Raw genomic sequence first — 15,438 nt, forward strand, 5'->3', positions numbered from 1 at the left:
CTCTGTGTGAAGTTCTTTATATTCGTCCAACATGTTATCTTGGCAAGCTTGTAGTTATGTCTCCTCGTGTTGGTGGTGCGTGACATGACGAAAAAATGGCCCGGGTTTATGAGCATTAAAATTAAGTGTCATACCAACTTAAACGTGCATTTATCTACCCAGCGCCTGATTTGTTTTACACACATTTTGGTTTGCATCACACACACACACACACACACACACACACACAAGTAAGTTCAAAAAAGTTTTTATGCTAATATTGAAACCCTAAGACCTAGTAATACTTTCATCATTCCTCCTCCTCCTCCTTTCCTCCTCTCCTTCATACCTCCTCTCCCCCTCCCTCCCACCTCTCCCCCTCTCCCTCCTCGGATACGATGTTACGGCCGCCCGCCCTCACGGTGTGGTTGAGGGGAGGCAGAAGCACCTAGTGTGGTACAAGACGCGGGTACATCAACACCTCTACCACCAACTCTTGTCACTACCCACCAACCACCACCATTCCACACTTCTACCACAACCTCTACTACCACCCACACCATCCATTATCTACCACCACCACCACACAATTCTACCACAATCTCCACTAACACCACGGTTGCCACCACACCAACTACCTGGCTCAACCATCATCCACTACTACCACTATCTGGACGGCATCAACCACTACCACCATTCCAACAACAATCAGCACAGCACTCCTACTTCACTTGGGAGGCCGAGAGTTGAAACACAGTGAAGGTGAGTAAATAATTATGGGAGATACGAGACGCGTGTGTACCATTATAGATACTACACGTGTGTACCATTACAGATACTTCACTTGTGTACCATTATAGATACTACACGTGTTTACCTTTACAGATACTTCACTAGCATTTAAATCTTGATGCATCGAAAAAAAATTAAAAACTGTCTTCAAAGTCGAATCGAAAATATTACAGTGAAAGAGGAAGTCGATAAAGTTGTTACCTGAAGGTCTGGGTAAATGGGTTGGAAAGTAGTAGGTAAATATGACCGTTACTTAAAGGGCAAGTAGGTAGGGAGGACAGTAGGTAAACACAAATTTACCTGTGGGTAAGTAGCCAAGACAATGGGCAGCTACTGTAGGGGGTGTATTGTACTCACACAATACTGTACACTCCCATACTTGCTAGACTATACTTGTGCTAGACTCTGGTTAAAATATGCTCACTACACTTGTTATAGTTTCTATATTTTTGCTATACTCACATATATTTGGTAAACTTTTGCTATATTTACTTTTAAACGCTATAATTGTGCTATTCTCACAGGATATACTTTTGTTACGTGCAGTGTTGCACGTTGACGCCGTTAATTTAACGCCGTCAATGGACGGCGGCAACTTTTTGTTAAAGCTAACGCCATCAATTTTTTGGGCAGGTGACGCAGTCAACTTTTCGTCAAGCTTCAAATTGTTCGTCAACTTCTAAAATTTTTTATTTTTTCAAGTTCGATTTTCAATTATCTTGTTATAAAAACGATCGGGAAAAATGTTGCCACGCCTGCCGCCCGCCTAACTTTCTACAAGCATTTTGAGATGCTAGTATTCTTGCGGGGGAACAAATGAATAATTAAAATAATATAATATATATCATAATAAATGATGAAAAATGAATGAATGCTTTTTTTATTTTGCATATGTTACTCCCAAACACAGGAGAATACGCGTTTCGGGGCTACATTTGTACGTCACTTAAAACTCGTTGACGCTACAGTAGGTGTTGACGCTAACGGCGTCAATTTATGAAATCGCTTACGCCGACGCTGACGGCATCAAATTTCTCGGCCGTTTACGCTGATGCTGGCGGCGCCACTTTTTTTCGTTGACGCGTACAACACTGCAATTATACTTGTACAGTATTGGCTACATTTTTGCTGTACTTATATTTGGTATACTCGCTTATATGGAGAGAGGGTTGTGAAATCTTGGAACAACCTGCCAGAGTGTTGTGACGGCACCGAGTGTAAGATTATATAAGACCAGACTTGACCAACACTGGAGCAGGTACAGATACATTCAGGAGCCAGTGTATGCCCAGTACTTGCCAACAGCGCGTAAGAGACGTGACCGACTGCCCAAGCGGCTAAGAAGGCTATCAGTGGCAAAGAGGACAAAGTGAAGCAAGGATCTACAACCCTGACATTTCCGGCCGCATGCCGCCATACAAAAAATATCTGCAGCCGGCATGGCGGAATCCAAAAATGTGATGATCGGCCGTTGATAAAGTAAGATAAAGCTGTTTGAATACTTGATGCACCAAACACTTAATGTGATACTCTTGTAAGACTTGGAAACATTATACCCGGCAGCTGACAACACACAAACACAAGAACATAAAATGCTGGTAACGATTATATTCTGAATTCACAGATACTTTTTTTTTTGAGATTCAGAGTAAGAAAATTTTTCTCATTTGTTTCAAATCTTTTTCTTTTTGATAAGCAGACGAGGTCAGTTAATATCAGCCATACTGTATACTGACGAGGAAAATCTTGGTGACACAGCTGTAACTCCTGCACCTGCAGGTTAAGATTTTAAAACACTCACGAAATCTCCGAGTCATTGTTAGACTTTTGACAAAAAAGGTGAACCAGGTAAAACTGAAACGAGCAGAGTTGATAGTGGTTCAGTGCTTGGGTCAACCTACTGTTGTCAACAGACTTATGTAAAGAACAACAACTGTGCGGCTCACAGCTCAACAACACTCACCCAAAGGAACTTAAGGAGGCAGCGTTTACTGTTTGAAACAATTTCATAAAGTGTAGAGGATGTTCAGTCACGAATTTCATGTCTTAGAGTCAATTTCCTTTGCATCGATTAATGTGTAACATAGCTTTGTTGCATTAACTTTTATTGCTGCCCAACATGTTACTTAAATTGTTGTGTATACCCACAGGTCTCAAGTTTTTAGCAATCAAGTGCGGGGCCATTTTGCACAACAGCGGCAGAAGAGTTAATATACTTTTTTAGGACAAAATCACAATTAATGAAACGAATTCCAAGATATATTTAAACTCTATGTTACTGTCACGAATAAACACGGAAGTAATTTTGCTTTTTGTTACAGCTTAAAAGACATGCGCCTCTTCAGGAATACTGTGTGGCAATACCAAGGCATATTTTGCTATCTCAAACAACAGACCAAAACCTTGCAAGCATCAGATCATAAATTAATTATCAATTCTTGCGTTTTGTTTGTTGTGATACTCGCATAGCTCGAGTGCCGACCGGTCTGATTCAGCAGATGATGTAACGACCTCAAACACTGTTGGATACACATTATTTGTGGGGTTTATGTATATCCGCGTGGGTCAGTGCATGGGGGTAACTGGCAGTTTGGGAGCCTGTGTGTGGGTCACTTGGCAACTCAACCAGTATTTGTCGGAGTATCGTATACGGCTTGGTTCAATATTTCATGTTTTATTTTTTTCTGAATGTAATACATATTGTATAATTATGCTGTTTTATGTGGCCGATTACTGTTTGAAGGTTGCGGCCTCTGAAGTAAAGCACTCACTTATAATCGCAAAATTTCTTTCATCAGCTATTCTTTCGCTCTGCTCACCATACTATTAATATACTAACTATATTTTTGCTATATTCACTACACTCTGCTGTGATCACTGCACTCAGGATAATTTTGATAGGCTCACTATACTGTTATCCTCTTTATCATTGACCGGCTCGTTAGCCGCTTGGGTGATCGGTCACCTCTCTGTTACGCACTGTTGGCAAATACTAGGCATGCACCGGCTCCTGAATGTATCTGTACCTGCTCCAGTGTTGGTCAAGTTTTGTCTTGAAAGAGCTCACACTCGGTGCCGTCACAACACTCTTGGGCAGGTTGTTCCAAGAGTTCACAACCCTCACTCCGAAAAAGTTTGCCCTAACAGTTTTCTGAACAGTTTTTTTTTTTTTTTTTATTGGGCACTCCCCTACATCCTTGTGTAAGGTGGAGCGCAGAAGCGTTTACAGCGCCCAACAGGGAAGCATGCTAAGTTCATGCTTGCCTTTTATGTCTCATGAGTTAAGGGCGTAGAAGCCTGAAGAGTCAGTGGTTTATGTCATCAAGTTATTGGAATCTCCAACAACTCCCTGAATACGAATTCGCAACTTCCGACTTACAACAGGTACCTACTTTACTGCTAGGTGAACAGGGACTAATGGGGGCTAGGAAGTAAGTCCAAACAACTTCCACCGGCCCGGGAATCGAACCCGTGACATCTCGCTTGCGAGGCAAGAACGGTACTTCTGAACTTGTGGCTTCTTTAACCCGAGGCTGTGACCTCCAGCGCGGGCATCCACCCAAGCATGAACTTAGCATGCTTCCCAGTTGGGCGCTGTAGGCGCTTCTGCGCTTCACCTTGCACAGGATGTAGGGGGGGTGTCCCCCCCCCCAAAAAAAATTCCAGATATCAACACTCGACTGAGTAATGTCCTCTGGGGTGTTTATAAACGTCCATTCAGTCAACCCTTGTCTTATAGTACAGTATATAGGAGATAGCTGCAGGGATAGTCTGGTGGTCCTCTTATAGACGTTCTCATACTTCTATACAGTACTCACTATACTTTTGCTATAGCTTTGTTAAACTTGTTATACCTTCGTTATACCGTTGCTATGCTGTTGCTATACTGATGCTATAACCTTGTTAGACTTGCTATAATTCTCTTACACTCGCTAAATATTTGCCGATTTCACATCTTTCAGGAAACTCATTGTGTTCTTCCTTTACTGATGATACACCCATGCAATATACCTTCAGTACAGCTGCGTTCTTGCTATACTTAATCTGCTCTGTCATTATACTCGTGTTATTGCAATACGTAGCAGTAGTACCAAAATCCGGTCACACAAGTGAAGGTGATGCAGTGCAGTACCGGCCATGCTGCCTCCTTATGTACCGAAGGCTTAGTAACCAGTGTGCTGTATCTAGCCTGTTCCTAAAGGGCAGTCATGTCTATGGGACCCACTGTCACTTTTCACCCCACACATTACAAATATGAGCTGTGACCCCCGTTAGGTAGATATCTTTACCGTATACTCTATGATGTAGACCTGTGACCTCTATCAAGAAGACATCCTCAATCTCTTGACCTACAAATGATTAAGTCTTACTTTTTACTTTTATCCTCTTCGCCACTGATCGGCTTGTTAGCCGCTTGGGCGATCGGTCACGACTCTTTTCCTTTATATTCTTCACCAAAAGGTCGGCTCGCTAGCCGCCCGGGCGATCGGTCACGTCTCTGTCACGCACTGTTGGCAAATACTGGGCATGCACCGGCTCCTGAATGTACCTGAACCCGCTCCAGTGTTGGTCAAGTCTTCTCTTGAAAGAGCTCACACTCGGTGCCGTCACAACACTTTCTGGTAGATTGTTCCAAGAGTTTACAACCCTCACTCCGAAAAAGTTTGCCCTCACGGTTTTCCGGACTTGCGGCTTCTTCAATCTTGAGCTGTGACCCCTTGTGGGGCGAGCGTCCGCCAGCTCCAAGTAAGGACACTCAACTGAGTAGTGCCCCCTGAGATGCTTATAAACCTCAACTAGGTCCCCCCTTGCCCGTCTGTAGTATAAGCTAGGCAAGTTCAGGCGCTCCAATCTCGCAGGGTAGCTGAGATGCCGAAGTGCAGGCACCAGCTTGGTGGCCCTCCTTTGAACATTTTCAACCAACTGACAGTCCCTAGCATATCTCGGGGACCAGATGGGGTGACAGTACTCCAGATGGGGAAGCACTTCACTCCTGAAGATCGTCACGAGGGACGGACCGTCTAGATATCTGAACGACCTTCTTATAAGACCCAATAATTTATTTGCCTGATTTACCTTCTTCTCACAATGGCCCGAGAACTTCAGCTCATTGTCAACATACACACCTAGGTCCTTCTCACACACAGTCTCAACTAGTACATTTTCTTCATCCCGTTGGGACATATGGTACGCCTCCTTACCGTTGGTACGCCCCAGGTGCATCCTCTTACACTTCGTGACATTGAATCTCAGCAGCCATTCCTTCGACCATTCCTGGAGCCCACAGAGGTCCTTCTGCAGCTCTTCACAGTCCGCTTGGTTCTTAATTTCCCGAAATAACTTGGCGTCATCGGCAAACATTTGTATGGAGGAGTGTACAACGTCAGGCATATCATTTATGAAACAAACAAACAACAGCGGGCCCAATACACTACCCTGCGGTACCCCACTTGTTACAGGTACAGATGACGATTTCGTGCCATTAATCACCACACATTGCTTGCGGTCATGTAGAAAGTCTTCTATCCACGCTAGGACATTTCCCCGAATTCCGTACCCTTCCAGTTTGATTTTCAGCCTTTCGTGGGGTACACTGTCGAAAGCCTTGGCAAAATCTAGGTAAATATTGTCGATATTACCACCCCGTTCTAGAATATGGGTCCAAATATCCAATACCTTGAGCAATTGTGTCAAGCAAGAGCGCCCCGGCATAAAACCGTGTTGGCAATCTTTTACAAGGTTGTTTCGTAGTAGATGTTCCATCGCTGCATCTCTGATAATACTCTCAAGTACTTTACATATTATGCTGGTCAGGCTCACCGGTCTATAGTTGTTCGTGGAGTGCCTATCGCCCTTCTTGAAGATAGGACTCACATAAGCCACTTTCCATTCACTGGGGACCATTTGTTCATCCAGGCATTTACAAAACAGAATCTTCAGGGGCTCTGCAAGCTCGTTGCACAGCTCCCTTAGCACTCTAGGATGCACCATGTCAGGTCCAGGACTCTTATGGACCTTTAGCCTGGACAGTTTATTTCTAATACCCTCTTCTGTGAACACAATGTGGGTCAGTGCTGTGTCGAACCGTCTGTCCTCAAACGCAGGAAGGTTAGTTGCATCCTCTCTTGTGAACACTGAGGAAAAGAAGCTGTTCAATGCCTCAGCTTTATCCTGGTCAGAATCTGCGTAACTACCATCTTCAAGCCTCAGGTCTGATACTCCTACTCGCGTTTTCAATTTCGACTTTGCATAGCGGTAAAACGCCTTTGGGTTTGACTTGACCTCGCGTGCAACCAGCCTTTGGAACTCCTTTTCAGCCCTCCTACACTCTATCTTTGCTTGGTTTCTGGCTCTTGCATACATCCTCCTGTCTTGCTCATCGTTTGACCCAACCCACGTCTTGAATTTCTGGGTTTTCTTCTTAATTTTGTCGACCGCCGCATGGTTCATGTGTAGGGATCCCCTCGTATTCCTAGAAGCACTGGGTTTGGTCTTGGGTATATATTTATCGATCAAATGGGTCATTTTACTAGTTATGATATTCAGCGTAGTGTCTGCGTTCTTGTACCTTAATAAGTCAGGCCAGTTGATACCCCTCATCTCTTCCCTCATCCCATTGTAATTTCCCTTGTAATATTTGCACCTTGGCCTGGCCTTATCTTGAACTAGGTAACAGTTAAATCTGAATGACAACACTGTATGGTGACTGGTGCCAACTGGGGCAAGGTGTTCCAGTTTGGCCACCATACCCTCCTCGTTTGTTATGATGAGGTCAAGTGGCTTGGGTGTTTGTTCCCCTCTGTAATGTGTCGGGTCTCTCACATGTTGGAACAGAAAATTATCTCTCAGAGTTTCTACAAAAAGAGTAGCAGGATTATTCAAGTCATTCGGGGTTGACTCGTTTCTCCAGTCGATGTCGCCATAGTTAAAGTCCCCCATGATAAGGAGGTGGCTGGGGTTGAGCATCGCCGCATTGTTTATTAAGGTTCTTAAGTTCCTTTGATTTAGTGGGCCACAGTTCGGGGATCTGTAGATACACCCGACGATAAGTAAGTCCCCTCCCTTTAATTTAATTTTACACCACTTGGACTCCTCAAAGACATCCTCTCCCTGTACCCTCGCCTGGCTGGCTCTAAGGTCTTGCCTAGCGTAGATAACCACACCCCTCCTGCAGGATTCTTGAGTTAGGTTCGTAAATGAGTCATATCCAGCAATACTGAACTCACATTCCTCTGGGTCGATTCTCCTGTTCTTGTACAACAGTTCTACAACTCCTACAATATCTGGTTGGTGTACTCTTAGTAGTGTTTCAAACTCCTCCCTCTTATCCAGGAACGTGTCGGTATTAGTGTACATGACATTCAAGCCAGAATTTGTTCTCGGTAACGTCTCTGCTCTTAGTAATAAACCCGCTCCACCCACATTCTCAGAAGCTGCAGCATTTGCTAAGTACACTGTATTTTGCAGGGTGTGGTTAAAAATTTCATTGTTTACACGGCGCTCGTTCCCTCCTGTCCGGTAGGCTGAGCTGGTGCCGCCTCCCGGGTGGGGGGTTGAGTGGGTGGAGGGTGCACTGCTGCCCCCTGGCCCTGTGTCGGCACACTTGTTTCCACTACCCTCCCCCTGAGTATAACCCATGTGCACCTGTCCCCGTTCCTTCTCGACTCCTCCCTCCTCTGCTTCAAGTCCAGCAGGAGCTTCTTGTGCTGTTCCCTCTGCATTACCGTGCGGTCTGGGTGAATAAATACATCTCGAAATGCCTCGCTCCTTGCTAAGTTTTTTGCCTGCCGGATAACTTGCCATTTTTCCTCCTCACTCCCTAATGTGATCCTGAGGGGGCGAGGCTTAGCCCCCTGCTTTTGTCCCAGTCTCCTCACATCCTGAGGGGTTGCTGGAATCTTCAGAACCTCTGTGCAAATATTTTGAAACAGCACCTTGTCGTGTGTTTCCTTACTCACCGTTCCCTCTGCCTGGCTCTCTGGGACTCCAAAAACTATTACATTGTTCCTGCGCTGGAGCCGTTCCTGGTGTTCCTCCTCTCCCCTAACAGTAGGTCCGTTAATTTTCATTTCTTCGACACACTTTTTCAGAGTCCCAATCTGCTGTAGAACCTGTACTGATTCTGCATTACTCTCCGCCCCCCCCACCCGTGGCCCTCCTAATACGTCCGCATAGCTCCTCTTAGCAACCACCTCCATTCTATTAGCTACTTCCTCAGTCTTAGCAAGGATCTCTTTCTCAACTTGCTCCAGTTTGTCAACCAGCAGGGCTCCTGCTTCATCTATTTTCGTCCCTAGAGAACTCGTTCCCTTATGGATTGCAATCGCTTCATTCACCTTGACTATGCAGCCAGGGCAATACCAGCAACAGCCATCAAGCTTTACGGCAGTTAGTAACTTCCTAAACGTTGCATTAGTTAGGCCTGCATCCTCCATATCCGACGTCTCCCTGCAGTAATCACATACCAAACTCATGGTTGTTGTTGTTGTGGGGGGGGTGTAGACTGTGTATAGATCTACACCTATTTCAAAGAAAATAAAGAGAGAAAAAAGTACTTAGCTACTCTCTGTTGCCTATGGAGTTGTCGTCTGCGACTGCGTACCCTGTATCTCCCTGTGAATGGTGTATTGTAGGCACAGTTTCAGTCCTTGAGCAAGCACACAATCAACATAAAATAAAATTTAAAGTCTCTGTGGCACCTATGACACGACTTGGTTTCAGCTGGCACGGTGCCTTTCCAGCTTGCTTGCTAGTGAGCGCTCACTTTAAGTTATTTACAACTTCAGCGGTCACTGATGACACTATGAACTATCACTGTGTACACTGTATCTCCCTGTGGGTGGTGTATTATAAACACAGATTCAGTCCTTGAGCAAGCACACAAACAAAATAAAATTTAAAGTCTCTGTGGCACCTATGACACGAATAGGCTGGCAGTTGTCCTTACCAGCTCGATTGCCAATATGTATTCACTTTAAGTTATTATAGTCTCTTCTGCATTCACTGATGACAACTATGAACTGATTTAACTGAAGGCACAGTACTACACTCCCTGGTTGGCCTTTATCACAGCCGTGACCACAACACCCTAAAAAATAAAATAAAATAAAAGCTTTGTCATGTGGCAGTGATTGTGTGGTTATAGGCCTGTGACCCTGGCTGTACCTCCAACTCGGTGGAAATTGAGTTTTCAAAAATACAATCGTGTCTAGCATGAAAAGTCCGACATCGATTTACACTTTCACCTCACTAAGACGATCTTGACGAACTTATGTAATCACTGTCCAATTTCTGCCGCTCTACATCGAAGGCCCGGATGCCGAACACGCTTTGTTACAGAGACGCAACACGACCCGCCCGCCCTATAATACACACACACACACACACACACACACACACACACACACACACACACACACACACACACACGCACACGCACGCACGCACAGTTGATGAGGGCCAGGAGGTATATCACAGCGTATATGAGATCTTGTTATGGACGGTTTAAAATGCCATGCTGAGAGTGTCTGACCCAAAATAAGATATACACACACAAGAAGAGATGCAGGATATCATGGAGCCACCCCCCCCCTTACAAGACGTACGTAAACAAACAAGAGGAACCATTGTTTACACGCCACAGCTGCCACAGTTCTCCCAAATAATGAAGACGAAACGAAAACAGTTTTGTTTAAACGAGTCATGAAAAAAGTTGGTCATTTTTGTTGTTTATGAATTACGTGTTACTTATTATTTACTGAACCGTTGTGTTGTTTTCTTTGTTGTTCGTGCTGGAGTGTCTAAGGTGGGCTTTCCAATTAACTCAAGACTGATCTACAGTAGTTAAGATGCGGTCGCCATCCGTCAAAATTAACTTGACCGTAATTGAATACCAATCTCTTATCCTCAGTTAAAAGTTAAACCTATCCTTAACCAGATTCTCAATTATACTCACGAGATATTAACCGCCGTAACTGATAATATAACTTAGCTTACGCATTAAAGTTAACCTACCTTAACTTTATTACATTAACACGAGTTATGGTGAAATAAAATTAACCTTGAGTCTCTGATAATCCGGAGAGAGAGTGGGTGAGTAAGGGGGTGGGTGGGTAGGAAGGTGGGTCGGTAGGGGGAAGGTGGGTAGGCAGGGTGGGTTGTATACACTACAGAGGTCAGTATTGTGGGCAGGAGAGGGTAACCCGAGCCCCGTGAGTTCAGCCCACAAGGGGGAGGGCTGGTCTACCTCACCCACAGCTGCGACTTAGTTAAACCCCTCACCCTCGACCCCTCACCTCGACCCTTCACCCTAGACCCCTCACCCTCGACCCCTCACCTCGACCCCTCACCTCGACCTCTCACCTCGACCTCTCACCCTCGACCCCTCACCCTCGACCCCTCACCTCAACCCCTCACCCCGACCCTTCACCCTAGACCCCTCACCCTCGACCCTACACCCCTAGACCCCTCACCCTCGACCCTTCACTCTAGACCCCTCACCCTCAGACCCTTCACCTAGACCCCTCACCCTCGACCCTTCACCTCACCCCTCACCCTAGACCCCTCACCTCGACCTCTCACCTTGACCTCTCGACCCTTCACCTCGACCCACCTCGACCCCTCACCTCGACCCCTCACCTCGACCCCTCACCCCCTCACCCTCGACCCTTCACCGACCCTCACCTCGACCCGACCCCCCACGGCCCCTCACCCTCGACCCCTCACTTTCGACCGCTCACCCTCGACCCTTCACCCTCGACCCTTCACCCTCGACCCCTCACCCTCGACCCTTCACCCTCGACCCCTCACCCCGACCCCTCACCCCGACCCCTCAACCTCGACCCCTCACCCTCGACCCTCACCCTAGACCCCACACTCGACCCTTCACCCTCAACCCATCACCCCAACCCTCGACCTCCCCTCACCTCGACCCCTCACCCTCGACCCCTCACCTTCGACCCCTCACCCCTCACCCTCGACCCTCACCCTCGACCCCTCACCCTCGACCCCTCACCCCTCGACCCTCACCCCTCACCCCACCCCTCACCTCGACCCCTCACCCTCGACCCCACCTTCAACAAATAATGATAAAATGAAGATTATATCAAAGTATTTCGTGAAAACATTTCAAAGTGTAAAACCGAAAAATTTACATACTTTTTGGGGATACATACATACATACATACATACATACATACATACATACATACATACCTAAATCACACACACACACACACAGTAGGTGGCATGGATTTGGCAAAAGTATGAGAAGGTGCAGGTACCCTCTTTCACCCTGGTAAACACACACACACACACACACACACACACACACACACACACACACACACACACACACACACACACACACACACACACACACACACCACACCATAATCTCGCCACTACAACACTCACGAGGCAAGTGCTGGGAGTTCTGGGACAAGGCGAGTGTTCCATGTCTTAGGAGATGCTGAGTACTGAGATATTATTATTATTATTATTATACTATTATTATTATTATTATTATTATTATTATTATTATTATTATTATTATTATTATTATTATTATTATTATTTATGGTACAGTATTATTATATCATTATTTCTCTTATTTTTGTTTTGTTGAGTTTGTTTGATTTTTTTTTTTTTTGCAATACTGTATTTTATTCATGCTCAAGGAAGGTGTATTCTGGCAACCTCTACAATACGTATTGATAATGATATTGAAACAGTTTATTTAGCCAGAAAAATGCAGATACATTTATATTTTAAGTATATATGGTACATATTTTACAGTGTAGTTGATATACAGTAATCTGATATTGAATGCAGTCCTCAAAGTGAACAAAATACTAAATTCCTTGGGGTTATTGTTAAAGATAAACTAAACTGAAGAAACAACATACAAGCCATTCACAGTAAAGTCAATAAACAGTGCGGTATCACACTCGTCAGTCACTCACTCTTGCAGCAATGAAAGAAATCTATTATAATCTTGTTTACCAACACTTGATACACTGTCACACACTATGCGGGCCTCCAGCAAGGCACAGGGGGTCCAAATCTGGGGGTAAGTTTTCCTTCTGTGAAAGATCATGTACTGTGTTTTTTCGAGGTTTAAGGTCAGTTTATTACATATTACCCAGGTCCTGACTTTAGTCAATTCGGTGTTCATAGTTCTCATCAAGGAATGGAGGTCTGAGTTGCTGGCATAGATATTACTATCGTCTGCAAATAAGTTGTATTTTATGAGTGTGCTGGGTTGGACTAAGAACATAAGAACATAAGAATGGAGGAAACTGCAGCGGGCCTATTGGCCCATACTGGGCAGTCCCGTTTACACCCAACCCCTATTGCTCATATAAGCATCGAGTTAATGATGATATTTGGTAACTTGTTCCATTCATCCACTACTCTGTTTCCAAACCAGTGTTTACCTATTTCACGCCTAAATCTAAATTTATCTAATTTAAAACCATTGTTACGAGTTCGCTCCTGGTTGGATAGTTTGAGTACCTTTGTAATGTCCCCTTTGTTTAGCCCTGCCTTCCACTTATACACCTCTATCAGGTCGCCCCTCTCTCTACGTCTCTCGAGGGAGTGCAAATTAAGATGCTTTAACCTGTCTCTATACTCAAGGTTCCTAATGCCCGGGATTAGTCTTGTTATTCTCCTCTGAATTCTTTCCAAGGATTCTATATTCATTCTGTAATACGGTGACCAGAACTGAACTGCGTAGTCCAGGTGTGGTCTCACAAGAGCAAGATACAGTTTTAGGATGACCTCGCTAGTCTTGTAACTAACACTCCTTTGTATGAACCCAAGTACTTTATTAGCCTTGTTACGAGCAAAAACACATTGTTTACTTGGTTTAAGGTTCCTACTTATCATTACTCCTAAATCTCTCTCGCAGTCGGATTTCTCTATGGCATCGTTGTTCATCTGGTATCTGGTTTCCCTGTTTACATCTCCTATACTGAGTACTTTACATTTGTCGACGTTGAATTTCATCTGCCATTTTTCAGACCATTCGAAAAATTTGTTTAGATCTTCCTGTAGTTTTGCCGAGTCCTCGTCAGATTTAATAACACGTCCTATTTTAGTGTCATCAGCAAATTTACTTATGTTGCTGTCTATGCCGATATCTATGTCGTTTATGTATATAATAAATAATAATGGTCCAAGTACTGAGCCTTGGGGAACTCCACTTGTGACGTTGCTCCAATGGGACTTAGTGCCGTTAATGCTCACTCGCTGTTTCCTGTCCTGTAACCACGCCCTAATCCATTTAAGGATGTCACCTTTGATGCCATGTGCTTCTACCTTTCAAATTAGTCTTTCGTGGGGGACTCTGTCGAAGGCTTTGCTAAAGTCGAGATATACCACATCATAATTGTGCCCCTCGTCCACCGATTCGAAAACTGATGAAAAGAATGTTAATAGATTAGTTAGGCAAGAAGTCCGCTTGTGAAGCCATGCTGGGAATCATTGATCAATTGGTGCTTCTCCAGGTGATTTCGAATAGAGTTTGAGATGATTGCTTCCAGTAATTTGCCTACTATTGATGTTAGACTGATTGGGCGGTAGTTAGAGGATAGTGATCTATCCCCCTTCTTGAAAATCGGTATTACATTCGCTATCCTCCAGGATTCTGGTACTACACCTGTTTTTAAGGACATGTTAAACAACTTTGCTAAGGGCATACTAAGCTCTTCCTTACATTCCTTTAATACTCTGGCAAATATCTCATCGGGACCAGGTGACTTATTAGGCTTTAGTTTGTCTATTTGCTTACTAACATCGTTACTAGTCACTACTATCTCACTTAATTTGTTTTCTTCACTATCTCTGAATAGAGTCGGTGCCTCGGGTATCATGTTTAAATTTTCGGTGGTGAAAATTGTTGAAAAATATTTATTCAAATTATTGCTCATTTCTCTGTCGTTATCAGTGAGCTCGCCGGTGTCTGACCGTATTGGTCCAATCTTTTCTCGTGTTTTAGCTTGATACATTTGGTAGAATCCTTTGGGGTTTGTCTTCGCCTCCCTTGCTACCCTTACCTCATTATTCCTCTTTGCTTTCCTTATCTCGGTTTTAACCCTACTCGACAATACCCTATAATAGTCCCGGAGGTGAATTTCGCCACGATTTATCCTTCTACCTATAGCCTTCCTTTGGCCAATGATGTTCCTTAAATAATTATTAATTCATTTAGGGTCATTGTTGTTTGATCTGAGTTTTTTGTATGGTATGTTCTGCCTTTGTGCATTAAGTAACTCACTATTTAAATTGTCGTGGAACTCGGCAATCTCAGATCTCGTTATCAGGTCGGTGTCATCTGACAGGTTCACGGCCAAGCGCGACACCCCCTCTTTAAACTGTCAAAGTTCGCCCTTCTGAAATCTGGTACTTTAGTGGAATTTTCCTTACGTCTGCCCTGAAAATCTAACTGGAATCTAATTTCTTTGTGATCGCTGTTTGCAAATTCGTTCCCTACCTCGACCCTGCTAATGAGGTTTTCTCTGTTTGACAGAACTAAATCGAGTACATTATTACCCCGTGTGGGTTCAGTTATATGTTGACTTAGGAAACAGTCCTGGATAGTCTCGAGAAAATCCTCTGATTCTGAGTTACCCGTAAGGTCAGTCCAATCTATTTGGCCAAGGT

At 44.4% G+C, this 15,438-nt stretch overlaps 1 protein-coding gene across 1 annotated transcript in view; it reads left to right on the forward strand.

Annotated features, from left to right (window-relative positions):
• The first annotated feature begins 418 nt into the window (after positions 1-418).
• LOC121864605 (torso-like protein) overlaps positions 419-15,438 on the forward strand; it is a 42,657-nt gene continuing 27,637 nt past the window's right edge. The window contains exon 1 of the mRNA XM_042363689.1: positions 419-741. The gene's annotated coding sequence lies outside the window, so the exon portion shown is untranslated. The remainder of the gene's footprint in view (positions 742-15,438) is intronic.

Source organism: Homarus americanus, unplaced genomic scaffold, assembly GCF_018991925.1.
Source record: "Homarus americanus isolate GMGI-L3 unplaced genomic scaffold, GMGI_Hamer_2.0 scaffold57965, whole genome shotgun sequence".
NCBI lineage: Eukaryota > Metazoa > Arthropoda > Malacostraca > Decapoda > Nephropidae > Homarus > Homarus americanus.